A 15,543-nucleotide genomic window follows, 5' to 3' on the forward strand; every position below is an offset into this window, starting at 1 on the left:
GTGTTCTGTTGACTTGTAAATATTGTTTTTCTCTTCTCCTTGAGTCCTTTGCATAGTTTATTCAGAGCAATGTCCTTTTTGTATGGACACAAGAAGACTTAGCAAATGCTATGCTTTTGTAACCTGGGAGTCATTTGACTGTACATGATATTTTCTTCCTGGGCATCTGTTCTCTCGACCTAAGCCTCAGCTGCCCTTACTTCCTAGCACCCCCAAAATCAGGGTCCCAACGAGGGACGAGACGGACCCAGGGCAAGCGGTGAGTTGTGTGCTCCTGGCATCGAGATGGGCCTGGCCAAAGTGCCTCATTCTTAACTATAAGTTAAGAGCTTGGTCATGGAAAAATGCTGTCATGATCCAAATAGTGATAACTCGATTCGGACCCTGCTAGGGTTAGGAATGATTAATCTGGCCTGAGTACTGTAGTCTGAGTCTGGGGCAAGATATTGCCAGGAGAGCTGCCTTGCAAGCCTCAATGTATCTCTTGCTATGTCCATACAGAAATAACTAGTATTCAGATGTGAATAAATTCTTGGACAAAGGAAAGGAGAAAAACCTTAAGAGGTATTTTACCTGCTGGCAGTCAGGAAAGGCTTTGGAATGCCTGCCCCTCAGGAAGGGTTTTCTTATGTTGATTTTGCTACCTGGCTGTGTGTAGCCTAGAGGGCAAGGTGAGGAGAGACAAGTAGGGGGAGAGACAAGTGAAATGGGAGAATCCAGGCTGCAGAAGATCCAGAGAGAGGATGGAACCAGGAGTGCAGGAGATGAGAAAGATGGAAGATTGAAAAAACGGTAACTAATCAGCAATCACCTTGGTCCTTGTTCTTCCTTCGCCTGTCCTTGGCCAATGGCCGTCCTGATTCAGCCCATACACAGCCATTCCAGAGCACTGAATGTGGGCGGTGAGACAGAGTCACCCGGAGAGCCAGCGAGTACACACGCCTTAGTTTTTTACATCCTATATGCCAGGGAAATCTAAAAGCCTAGAAATTCATGGAGGATTTAACTATTATGTCAGGGGTTGGAGCTACCATCCTTAATTCACTGGTCTTGACAAGAATGGAGAAATTATTCACAAAATTCTCTCCCTTCAGCCAGTATGAAATTCCCCTGCAATTTTTCATCTGTTTCTGGACCAGTTTCCATATGCCTCGAAGTGGTTCCATTGGAGGGAACATCCATTTCTTTATCTCTGTGGCTACATTTTGTAGAAATGCATCATTTATCAGAGATTCATCTCCAAGATAGGTAATGGGAATTAGGATACTCGAGGATGGTAGAGAACTGAAACAGAATTGATCCTTTATGAGAATATTGCCTGAGTTTTCAATGACCCTATTTCTATCTACTGTGCTTTTGATTTAATAGAGAAATCACAGCAAACAATATTATCCACAAGTTTAGGCTCTTAGTTACAGTAGCAGGAAGATTAAAATGTATCATCTCTGTTTAGGTTTTAGTTGCATTCTTCTTCTCCTCACCTTTCACTTCATACATTCATAGACTCACTTTTCTGGGTGAAAAAGGGCCTTAAGGCCGCATAGTAAAATTCCTCGTTAGATTGTTGAAATTCCTCTGCAATACTACCTCAAGTGGTCCTTCAGCCTTGGCCTGTACATCTCCAGAAATGAGAATTTCATAATTGTATTGAAAATCCAATTCTATCTTTGCACAACTCTGAAGATAAAATGTTTTTACACCTACTGAGTAAAAACAACTTCCCTGATGCTTTCCTTGACCATAATTCAAACTATAGATATGATAGCAAATAAATCTAATTCCTCATCTATGTAGAAAGTCTTCCAACGTATTTTTCCTTCTGATTACTTTCTATTTCTATTGCTTAAATTCTCTCATTAGAATCATATAGAAAAATATTTTCAAAGTCATTCAAGAAAAACATACAATAAAAATTAAATTAATTTATTATATTTAGACCACAACACATTTACCAACTTCTAAAATTTTCAAATCTGCTGATAGATTTGGAGACATATCTATGAATGGAATTTATTTTTGCCCTCAAGATGATAGTGGGTTAGTACAATAGGAGGTCAAGAATAAGAATTCTAGCGCCAGGTATTCTGATTGAAATTTCTGCTCTGCTTCTTCATATTAATGTACCCATGGAACAAATATTAAGTCACTAGGTCTTATTGTTGCCATGCATGACATATAATATTAATAGTAAATATTTCATAAGGATTACATGTGATGACCATTATAGAGCTCATTAAAAGGTCCATGAATGTTGACTTTTAGTGTCTGGATAAATGTGAAGGAAAAAAATGGAGTAAACTTCAATAAAAACAGTATACATAGCAAAACCATATTGGCATAGTGGATGATCTAGCCAAGACTATGTGAAAGCCTAAAAGAGCTTGTGATTTTTAGCTGAGTTTGGAGAGATGGAATTAAACATGTCTAATTTCTGCAAATTAAACATTTGCAACAAGTAGAAGAGTAATTACAGGTGGGAGATGAGGCTCTGTAGATGTATGGACTTGTAAGACCCCACAGAGTGTTAAGAGAATTACATACAACGCAGAATAACCAGAGCACCTATGCATTATAGCAACAGTTGAGATCAGGGAGTTTCAATAGAACTCAAAATCTTGTGAGTTAGGTTGGGAAAATGAACTTTGTCCTATGGATTATGGAGAGTCAAAAAAAAGATTTCATGTGGAAAGATTACATCTATGTTTTAAGAACACCCTATAGAGGGTAAACTGAAAGGAGGTGGGTGAGACTAAGGAATAATGAATTCCTAGGTGAATGGGTTGTGCTTCTGCTTAGGGTGCCAATAAAGCAGGGGTGAAGAAATCTATGTTAGCTGCATGATTTATCTGAACTTTTCAAGCTGTGATATGTAGAAAAGTTTTCATAATATCAGCATATGCAAAAAGTTTGAGTTTTACAGTTTGGTGTGATTTTGATTTTGATTTACAGAGAGTGGGAAAGGGATTGCATAGCCCAAAGCACTTAAAATTGTATTAGGAAAGGTAAGGCATAATAAGGCTGGAATTGAGGCAACAGCATTGAAGACAAAGAGGTAATGTAAAGGGAAACAATAGTCACAGTAGAATTCTTTCCTTAAAAAAAGCAGAGATCAGGAACTGTGCTTTTTCAATCCAAACTCTCTCCCTGACAGTGACAGAGCATGACAATATAGTTGCTTCTAACAAATTAACTTCCAATGTCACAAATATATTCTAAATTCAACTTCATCATTTCTCTGAAAACAGTTGTTGTTCAAGGTATTCTCTAAATCTTTACTCATTTTTATTCATTTACATATCAAATTTTACTAAACTTTACTATGATGTTGGGTAGGTCTTTAGTATCCAGAAGTAAACAAAAAAGATATATTACCTGATCTTGCATTTATGGCCTAGCAACGGGAAAGATAATGGATAAAAAACGAAATTCATCACTGAAGCACATTTGTGACAGAAACTACTTCATCTCATAGCCAATATCTCAAAAAGAAATTGCAATAACACATAGTGTCCTACACATACACATATCTTCCATCTATTCTTCAATGTTTTCTATGTTTTCCATTTGATTTGCTTCTTTTCAATTGCTCCTTTTCAATTGCCTTTGAGTAGGTGATCAATAAACATTTTTACAATTGAAATGGACAGTCTTCAGTTAGTACCTTAATTGAAATCTCAACATTCAACAATTATTCTACCTGGAAATTTTCTTTACTTAGTCTCTTTAACATCAAATTCTTCTCTTTTGCTTTTGCTTCTGATTCTTAATCTCCTTTACTAAATTCTTTTCATGTTGGAGTTCTTTTAGTATCTCATGTTTTCCTTCCTTTCCTTCAGCATATCATTCATGCCTAAGGTTTCCTTTATTCTTTACATATTACAGAAGTTTGTCTTAAATTTCCAGGCTTAGTCTCTTATGAACTAGAGACGTATAACTCAATTGATTATATAATATTTTCATTCTGATCAGTATCTGTGGAAACAACTTTGAGTCAAATAAATTCTATTTTGTCTCAAACCGGATGTTGATGTCGCAGGTAAAAATTAAATAGCTGGCCTCAGAAATTTGCTGACTAAGAAAAAAAAATTAGAGCACATCTTCAGATTGGACAATAGATATGCACAAAGAAGCATCATGTGTGAATTATCTGCCCACCAATAATGGACAGAGAAGTAAACCTAGGAACTAATGTAAAAGTAACTTAACTAATGAATACATTCCTATTTAGCTCTTTATCAACACTCCTTGCCCTGGCCTTCATGGTACAAGCTTTGAAATTTCCCTTGGTGGGGCTGTAGTGATAGCACAGAGGGTAGGGCGTTTGCCATGCATGTGGCCAAGCCGGGTTCGGTTCCAAGCATCCCATATGGTCCCCTGAACACCTTCAGGGGTAATTCCTGAGTGCAGAGCCAGGAGTGACCCCTGTGCATTGCCGGGTGTGACCCAAAAGCCAAAAAAAAGAAGAAATTTCCCTTGGTTATAAACTTCAATCACAATCCTATTCTTGAATAAATGCTTCATTGTTATATGACAGGCTGATTTTTCAGGCCAAAACATCTCAACCATAACATATACAAAACTTAATTCTTGGAAATCTCAATCTTTTCATCCCATGTATTGTTTCTCTTTATTCCTCTTGTTAAAAATCATAATCTTATATCTAACTTCATTAAAGAAAACTTTTGGTGTTAATTCTGACATCTCTATTTTCCACTAACTCTAAAACATATTTCCCCCTCTTAATATCACCTTATCCCATTCTAGACTGGGTTACACTATCTCTCATATGAACTATGGGATCTTACTAATTTATCTCTCTAGAACTACTAGTGTTTCTTTACCAATACTTTTCTACACAGTACTGAGACATTAAACACACACACATACACACACTTGCTGTTTCCTGTTGAAAACTCATCAAAATATTTCATAAATTCATCATAACGCCAAGGTTCAGCATGATCTGAGACATGACTAACCAGTTCTGGTCTCCACTTGTGACATTCTGATATTCAAGTTCTAATCATAGAAAGATCTCAATTCCTTGAATATTCTATGAACCTCAGATTCCTCAGGGAGTTTGTCTCTGCTTTTTACTTCTTGGACTACTTTTCATTGTTTATCAGTCACTGTGTATTGTATCACTTTCCAAAATGGCATTTATTTCCTCGTATATTTATTGTCTCTTCCCTTGCTATAAACAATAAACTTCCCGTGTCAGAGACTTAGACTGTTTACTTACTATTATATACTGAACACTTAGGAGAGTCTCTGGCATGACTAAATATTTACAAGGAATATTCACTTAATGATTAATTAGCTAATCATCACACTACTGATTTGATTAGTTTTATTATAACATAGGTTCTTATTGTATCACTTCCTTCTCTGTAGCATCCATCACTGTCATAATTCTTCATTTACTCATGATGACAATATGGTAATGACTTAGTAAGATTTTAAAGGATGAATGAGGTGTCATGTTACTTGACCACTTGCAATTATAACTTATGAACAAAAAGGAAGAAATAGGAGGGGTGAGTTAGGATGTATATTCTTTTATGCTCTTTTGTGCTACTGTAGAATTCTATGTCATGTCAATTCAGGATCGAAGAAGCATTAAGGCCCTTGGTCACTGAGAGATGTCAAGGACAGAAGGATGAGTACTATGTTACACATAAATGACTCTGATTACAGTTGTAAAGGTTAGAGTCAGCTGTACAACATTTGCTTTTCTGCATCACATTAGTTACTCCTATAAAAATTACAAAAATAATAACACATTGCCAAGAGTATTAGCCAGGATTTTGTAGAGCTGGTTTATCTTTTTATATTGTATCTATCACAAGCTGTGGTCTTCCCATGATTGTGGAGGCTAAAAATTTTATAATCTGAAGCCTGCAAACTAAAGACCTGGGAGCTAGAGATTCCGCTATACTATAGTCTGAGTCTAAGATCTGAGAAGAAGAAATAAAGAAGCAAGCAAAGATCTTTGACACAACTCAGTCAACTGAGAGAGAATTCAACCTGCTTTCACCTGTTTCTTCTGTTCAGCCCCTCAATGGATGGAATAATGCCTACTCATATTTGGAGAGAGCCAGGTGCTATACTCAGTCTATGCATTCAGACTCTGCTTTCTCCTAGCAGCATACTACTCTCCTAGATACATCAAGGATAAGATATTAATCGTGCATTAACCATCACACTATGATTAAAAATATAATCCTAGAAATTTCTCTTTTTTCCATATGTATTTCCACCTATTTGTCAGCCATACTTTCCTTCCCAATATTTACACAATTCACAGTCACTGTATGCAGCACTGTGTAAGACATCATGCTGAGCCAAAGCGAGCAAAGATACATGATATCCAGCACCTGACCCCAAGGAGTTTACAATTTTAGAAGAAATTATAAGAATTATAGAAGAAATGATAAGAATTCAGTATTTTAAAGACAAAAGGAGAAGCATGAGTACCTGTGGATTTAGTGAGTCGGGGTGTTCTGAAGGAAATAAGAACTGAGTTGAGTCCTTACGAAAAATAATTATGTTAACTGGAAAGCAAAATTAAGAAGGATGTTTGATATTTTTGTGTATGTGTGTGTGCACACATCCTCGCATGCATTCATGTGTGCATATAGGGAGCAGTATGGAGAGAGAGCTATCAGCAGGAACTACAAGCAATCTCTTTCTGCATGATCATATAGGTAAAGTGTGGACTGGTAAGAGCTGACAGTTGAGAAACTGAGCCAGCTCACTCAAGTGTTGAGTGGCGTGGTTGTTACCATCTAGATTAAACTGGGAGACATTGAGAGGTTTTCACTGTATACAGGAGAGGCATGGGAAAGATAGGCCTTGGGGCCACACCTGACTTGCAATGCTCAGGGTTTACTCCTTATTTTAAAAAAAAAAATTAATTTCTTTTTTTTATTGAATCACCATGTGGAAAGTTACAAAGCTTTCAGGCTTAAGTCTCAGTTACACAATGCTCGAACACCCATCTCTTCACCAGTGCACATATTACACCACCAAGAACCACAGTAAACCTCCTTCCCACCCCCCAACTCCCTCAGCCCCCCACCCCGCCTGTGTAGCTGATAAATTTCACTTTACTTTCTCTTTACTTTGATTACATTCAAACAAAAAACTCACTATTATTGTTTGGAGTTTCCCCCCCGGAATCGGACCTACTGGAAAGGAAGCATTTGATAATTTGTTTTCCATTGCTGAGAATGAAGAGATATAAGGCCGTGTGGCCACAATAGCGGCCACAAAGTTTTGGATTTCTATATTTTAGTATTTTAGTAACTAAGTCCAGAGGAATTTCTGCCAGATGTTGCATCATTGCTAGCTCATACCTCTCTGCTACTTTATAAGTGCAATCTTTCTATGTCTGTCTCTTTCTTTCTGACTCATTTCATTCAACATGATACTTTCCATGTTGATCCACTTAAATGCAAATTTCATGAATTCATCTTTTCTAACAGCTGCATAGTATTCCCTTGTGTAGATGTACCAAAGTTTCTTTAACCAGTCATCTGTTTTCAGACAGTCCATTTTTTTCCTGATTGTGGGTATTGTAAACCCACAATATTGTAAACATTGTAAACAGTGCTGCAATGAACATTTCTACTATACCTTTTTGCCTCTCTGGGGTATATTCCCAGGGGTATTGCTAGGTCAAATGGGAGTTCAATTTCTAATTTTTTGAGAATCATCCATATTGTTTTTCAAAAGGGCTGAACAAGTCAGCATTCCCATTAGCAGTGAAGAAGAGTCCCTTTCTCCCCACATTCGCACAAACACCGGTCACTTTTGTTTTTTTGGATGTGGGCTCAGGGTTTTTTTTTTGCTCTCTTACTCTATGCTCAGGGATTATTTTTGGTATTGCTTGGGGGATCACATGTGATGCTGGAGATCAAATGGGGCTGGTTATTTTCAAATGCCTGAACCTCTGCACTATTTCTCCAGCCTGACATTGAACGTTTATGAGCAAGAAAGCAAAAGAACTGTTCAGATTTATACTTTAGAAATGCCATGCTGGTAGCTCCATGGTATTTGAGATAGATAGACAAGATGGGAGGAAAACTGGAGATCTACCTGTCCATTTTGCCTTCCCTTAAGCATCATTTCATTTTGTGCATCAATCCACACATACGGAGTCATATAATCTTAGATTTGAGTAGAAGCTTTAGAGATCATCTGTCTGACCTTGACACAAATCTAGAATTTCCCCTTCAAGTCCTAGCAAAGTGGCTCCTGTACACACGAACACACACTTGCCCATTATTATACTGCATGCAGACAGCTCTCTGGGCACGCAGACATCCGCAATTGTCCGTAGTTTTATTTCCCCAGGTACCCAATGTAACACAGCCACTGCCTGACAGATCTAATCACAGGCAGGGTCTCTCTCGCAGTCACCCCACAGTAAAAGCTCAGCGTGTTCCCAAGGAAATGACTGAAACATACAAATCAATTGCCCTTTTCTTCTCTTCTTTTTTGACCCCATTTTGAATGCAAGTATGAGGTTTGATAACAGTACCAGGAGAGGAGGTGGATTTCTTACGTCCAGGGACTAATCAAAAGGAAAAAGACTGCACAGAGATAGAAGTACTCAGCCTTGCACCAGTCTCGAAGATTGTCACCGTCACTCCTGAGAATAGCCAGGAACCCAATTAAACTCTCAAATGTCAGTGTCAGAATCAGGGGAGGAGGGCACATCAGCACCCACTCTCTTCATTGCCATTGGCTGGGCCTTTGTCACCACGAAGCTGCTTCTTGCCTTTCTCTGCCATACAAGTGCCTAATTACTAACCTCTGCGCCTCTGTTTATACTCTCTCACTCCCACCCCTGGAGATACACCTACCACTAATGCTCTACATGCAACTTCATTGTAGCCCTCCATCCCAACCCTAATGTCATCTGGTCCGCGAAGTTTTACCTGAATAAAATCCTCTCAATTTTTTACAATATTCCCATGTATCTTTACGATGATACTCATCAGGGTTTGCTTTGCTTTATGATTATTTATAGCCCACATCTCAATTCTCCGACTATGCGAAGAACTCCTTGAGGCTAGGGTCAGCCTTTTTATATTCTACAGCATGGCTTGGGGCTGGGCATATGTAAGGTACCGGATTAAAGTTTGTTAATTAAATAGGTGAAGTGGAACTGGAACTCACAGATATGAGTGCTCTAATTTTCAGCCCTTAGGGATAAAACTTAATCATAAAAAGAATTTAAGGAAGACCTACTTGTTCCAGAAAGAGGCTAGATAGAAAGGGACTAGGTTCGGAGGGTGAGGAACTTCTGTTTTCTTGCCAGGAATAAAAATGGTATTCCAAGAGAGGCAATTTGTGCCTACATCAAGCAGAGGTTAGGACAGGCCTTATGTATGGGGGGCAGACATACCTGTGCGAAATCCTTCCATATTGTCATCTGACCATGAGACATTACCTTATTGATAAATAAAGCAGGAAGAGATGCTCATGGAGTGGGCATGGTGGGGGAGAAATAGTACAAGAAGCAGATGTGGGGTTTGTTTTGAACAATAACTACCACATCGCTACCTTTTACCAAATGTTGATTTCCTTCCACTTCACCTTCCTTCTCCACCTTGCTTGGAACTCAATTTCTATTTCACGTGCATTTGTTTACTAAGAAATACCTATTTTTTTCTTCCCTGAATATCTAATTTCCTAGAAATAGGCCTACGTTGTCAGACTTAAATACAGTGAAGATAGATTCTGGCTTCAAATTGAAGACATTGGAATTCTTTGTCAATCCTTTTTTCAGAAATTTGAAACTAGAATTCTAAAACACTGTGTCAATTTATTATGAGTAACTTAGACATTAAGTTATATATTAGCCATGTTAGAAGGCATCCCCATGGTTGACCAAAGCCACTTATAACTTCTGGTAGTTTCTTTGAAAATTCCTTTAATATGTACCTACCCAGAGTAAGGGTCTGGACTCTGAATTCTGGATCTCATTCTATCTCTCATCTGAACACAGGATCACATTGCTGAATTCGTGTCTCAACTTGTGTTGTTCTTTCTTTTGGGGGGGTCCAACCAACAGTGCTCAGGAATTACTCTTGGTTCTGTGCTCAAGAATCACAGCTAATAATACACAGGATGATGTTGGGAGATCGTGCAACAATTAGGGCACTTGCTTAGCCTGCTTCCAACTCAGTTAGATTCCTGATATCACTCTGATTCCTAATCAGAGTGAAGCCCTGCAGCCCCTCTGAGCATCAGTGGGTACAGGTACCCCAGGTAATTCCAACAATGCAGAGGCCATGGAGCCCAGCAGCCCCCAGACTTTGCATTCAATTACTAGAAAAAAAAAAGAAAAGAAGAATCACAGCTAAGGATGTCCAAGGGTCAAATTTGGGTTAGTCAAATGTCAACCCTTATATTATCTCTCTGGCCCCAGGTCTCAATTGTTACCCCACTTTTTTTTTTCTCAGTTTCCCTGCATCATGAAGGAGTGGTTCTTTCAGTATCAAATTTTGTGGTCCTTTTTCTGGTCTAAGATTATCCAGGGATTCCCACTTCCCTACATCATTCTTTTCACACTTTTAGAGAAATACCCTAAAGGATAATAAATATAGTTATGTGCTCTGCGATCAGGGTCAGAGTTGGAAAGAATGAAAGAAGCCCATTTCAAGTCTCAAGAGGCATATATTGTATACCTTGTCAGTTGTCTACATGTGCTTATATGTGAAATGAGAAAGAGAGAGAGTCAGAGAGATTAAAGGGGTGGAGAGGGAGAGAGCAAGTAAGTGAGAGAGAGAAATAGAGAGAGATTTAGTTAATGTGATTATAGAAGTTTAGAAGTTTCACAATCCACTAGCATAATCTGGAGGCCCAGGAAGACCAGTGATATCATTCCATTTTAAGCCCATAGGCTTGATTGAGAACATGAGGAACTGAAAATATTAAGTACCAGAGGAAATACAGAAGTTCTGTGTCCAAGCTCACGTGATCAGAGGACCAATTCTTTCTTCACTTACCTTTTTATTCCATTCAGATCCTCTAAGACTAGTCTGAAATACACAAACATTGAAGAGAGCAATTCCTTTACTCATGCTACTGACACAAATGTTAATCATATCCAGAAATACATTAGGGACAAACCCATGAACAATGTTTAGTCAAACAGTGGCATGTTCATGTTCCAGTCAAACTGCTCTGTAAAATTAACCATCATAAAACTGCTCTGTAAAATTAACCATCATATGATTAGGTAAAGAATCAAACTGTGGCAAATATAGTATATAAGCACAGTAGAATATTACTTGGCTATTAGAAAAGATGAAATCATGCAATCTGTCACTAGATGGATGGATCTAAAGAGTAGTATGATGCTCAGTGAAGTTAGAACTGATCCACAGAACTGAGGAAGGGGGGAATGGATGATAGTGGGGGATGAGATGTGGCACTAAGATAATGTTGAAAGGAAATAAGCACCCTGGTGGAGGTTGTGGTATAAGAATGTTGGATGCATGAAACTCTATCATTAAATCATGAAGACTAAAAAAAATAATTAATAACCATTGCAAAGGGAGCCCTGTATTATATTTCCTTTTGTACTTTACTTTTAAGGAAATTCATTTTATATTTGTTTTAAGCAGGGGTGAGGGGGATGTGTCTAATAATGTAGGAAAAATATGCATGTTAGTATCTATTGGCTTTGTTTTGATATGCAACATTGTCATGGCAAGTTAATAAAGAAGGCTAACTTTTCTCCAGTTAAATGGATCCTCTTTCACTGCTGATTTGGATAACAAAGTATATGACCACTGTAAAACCTGATCATATGGCTGATAGTGTTTTTCATTTGACTGTTTCTGCTCTAACTTTTAAGACATGTATATGTACTAAGGGTCTTAGAAATAGAATTCTTCCAATAAATCCTCATCATTCAATGATCAAAAATCACTTTGTTTCAATAAAAGATTCAAATTTGTCTTCTATTCAGTCATAGAAGATCTCATATATCTTAAAGAATCAAAATTTGTGGGCCAAACCATTGAGGAAGACAATGAAATCCTTTACTTTATTCCATTTCTTATCATTTATTAAGTTTTCCCCTGCTTTATGACAAAAAAGACTTCAATTCTTCATTAGAAAATCATGACTTGATTATATCTCTCTGTTTAAACAAATATACATTTTGCAGAGGGAGCAAGTTTTCAGTCACATCTTGTTTTATTTCAGCTTTATTTTAAAAGATAAATATTCTCACTATTCCTCAATAAATAAGATTTATCAGTTTTCCATCCCATTGAATATACCGAGAATTTTAAGAGATTTATGTTTGGGAGTGATACATTCTCAGAAAATATTACAAAGGTGACTGACATATTCAAGAGTGCATAGGGAAGAGCTTGATGGAAACCATTTTTACAATTGATCATAGAAACCATCTGTCTAGGTATGTATGAATATATTATTTTACACATATATAAACCTATTTGAATTTACATATCAGTAGTAATGAATTTGCTTATTTAAGTACTTTTCAAATAATATTTTAATTCAAACTCTTGCAAAAAGTATAAGAAAATAAGGTGACCAGAAAAATGGCATGTGTTTTACATAGTTTGAAAACAGAATCAAATAATTTCAGCTGTTCAACCAGTTAGTCAAGAATATCTTTCTAAGCACATAAAGTAAAGTGTGATGGTGTCACTCAGTAATGCAACCCTTTTTTCAGCTTGGCTGCTTCTTTTTGACCTTAACTAAATTTGGCCATACATATCCCACCCCCACTCCAGTCCCCTGAAATTCCATGATTTATCATGTACCTTTCAGGACGATTTTGATATCGAAGCCAAAAGAAGTGTTAAGATATTTGCTTGCTTGACATAATTCCCAATTCTACTGGTGCAATACGAATTATGAGGGTTGTCTTTTTTTTTTTTTTGTCGAGGAGAGAACGGGTGGGGTCACAATGTTCAGAAAACTGTCCTACAATAATTTTAGGGAAAAAATATGCGTACATGGTTCAGTGTTCATATACAAACACACTTAGGTTTAGATCCACTGGCAAAAATAAGGTTATACAACCTCAAAGTTTATACATGTTTCTTCTCCTTTTTGTGGGTGGGGATGTGGGGGGCTTTCCTGGCCCACGCAGTTTAGGGATCTCTCCCTGAAATGCTCAGTTAATACTCAGTTAACCAGGTCCTTGGCTCAATATATGGGCCGAAGATGTGGTGTTGCCTATGTCCTGCAGTGCCAGGGATGACCCAAGTCACACCCTGCAGTCTTTGGGGAACCTTTGAGGCTCCGGGGGTCCTTCGGTACTGGGATTGAACCAGGCAGAGTAAGCTGCATGTAAGGCATGTGCCTTAACTTCTGTACTATATCTCTGGCCACTCAAAGTTCACATCAGAAGAAGCATTTAACAGCAGGCTTTGTTGTGTGTGTGTGTTTTTAAAGGGAAGTTACACCTGGCAGTGCTCACGGCTTACTCCTGGCTCTGTGGGCAGGGATCACTCCTGGTGGGACTCAGGAGACCATACGGAATGCCAGAGATTGAACCCAGGTTAGCTATGTGCAAGGTAAGTGCCCCACCCACTGTACTATTTCTCCAGTCCCAAGAACATATTTTTATTATTTTTGCTTTATTTTTAAATTTTTTTATTAGTGAATCACCGTGAGGTACAGTTACAAATTTATGAACTTTCATGTTTGCATTTTAGTCATACAGTGATCATTTACATCCCTCCACCAATGCCCATTCTCTTCCACCAATGTTCCCATTATCCCTTCCACCACCACCCCCAAGCTGCCCTGGGGCCCCACCCCCATCTCTGTGTCAGGGCATTCCCTTTTGTTCTCTCTCCTTTTGGGTGTTGTAGTTTGCAATAGAGGTATCGAGCGGCCATCATGTTCGGTCTATAGTCTACTTTTGGCACGCATCTTTCAACCCGAATATGTCCTCCCAACATCCTCTACTTGGTGTTCCCTTCTCTATCTTAGCTGCCTTTTCCCCCAACATGTGAGGCCAGTTTCCAAGCTGTGGAGCAGACCTCCTTGTTCTTATCTCTGCTACTCTTGGGTGTTAGTCTCCCATTCTGCTACTTTATATTCCACAGATGAGTGTGATCTTTTTATGTCTGTCTCTCTCTTTCTGTCTTATTTCACTTAACATGATACTTATATGCAAATTTTATGACTTTATCATTTCTAACAGCTGCATAGTATTCCGTTGTGTAGATGTACCAAAGTTTCTTTAACCAGTCATCTGTTTTTGGGCACTCTTTTTTTTTTCCAGATTTGGGCTATTGTAAACAGTGCTGCAATGAACATACAAATGCAGATGCTATTTCTACTATGCCTTTTTGCCTCTCCGGGATAATATTCCCAGGAGTGGTATTGCTGGGTCAAATGGGAGCTTAATTTCTAATTTTTTGAGAATCGTCTATCTTGTTTTCCAAAAGGGCTGAACCATATTTTTAAAGTTAGCTTTTGAAGGAAGTTTTCTGTTTCCTCATTGTGGTTGCTCAATGCTATGATTTTTCTCTTCTAAGTATACAATCAGGGCAAACTAATCACTTCCTTGCTGATAATTGATTTCAGATCAGGTTTATATTTTGCTCATTTGTAGTTTTACCACTCTAAAACCAATGTTTATTACTTACTGGATTTAATAACTCAAGTTTAAGATAGTTATATTTTAAATAAAAATAGTAAGCACAAAACTATACATGCATGTACACATGGGAGAATTTTCTATACATTTGCATTATCTGGGAGTTCACTAGAGGGAGTAGAATGAAGCACATTTGTTTTGTAAATCCTGTGTTGTAAAGAAAACATGATCAAATACAATTTGTAGGATCCGTAGTTGTTTTTGTGTGGTGTGTTATCAAAATAATTTTGGAGTAGAAACTGAAAGTTGCTCTTCCCCTGTTAATTGATATTTATAAAGTTACAGGTAATACAATATTCCCCTACCTCGCTATTTACATGCCCAACCCGAGAGAACATTGATATACTGCACACAATTCCTGATAGAACTTTCACACCTCATTGTTCATTCCTTACTTTACCACCTTGCTTGCTAGCTCCCACCCTGAGAATTGTATCATTATCACAGAAGCTAGGGACTGGGAAGTTTAAGTGCAGGGTCTGCAGAGTCAGCTTGCCTATGAACCCAAGGCATGTAGCTTGCACTGCCACAGACAGTGTATTTAACAGTGCAGAGTCTTGTTTTTTTTTTTTTTTCGGGGGGGGGGTTATTTTAGTCCATAAAGAAAAGTTAATAATAACTATGTACCTCTTGGGTTTGCTGTGAAGATTTACTTCATCTTACATATTAGAATAGTACCTTGTACTTCTTTTAGGTTTGTTCTGTTTGGGGGCCACACCCAACAGTCTCAGGGATTATGCCTGGCTGTGTGCTCAGGAATCACTCCTGGCAGGCTTGTGAGGCCATATGAGGTGCCAGGGATCAAACTTGTGTTGACCACATGCAAGGCAAGTGCTCTACCTCCTGGATTAGTTCTCTGGCTCCCAGTATCT

This window comes from Sorex araneus, chromosome 1, assembly GCF_027595985.1.
Source record: "Sorex araneus isolate mSorAra2 chromosome 1, mSorAra2.pri, whole genome shotgun sequence".
Taxonomy (NCBI): Eukaryota; Metazoa; Chordata; class Mammalia; order Eulipotyphla; family Soricidae; genus Sorex; species Sorex araneus.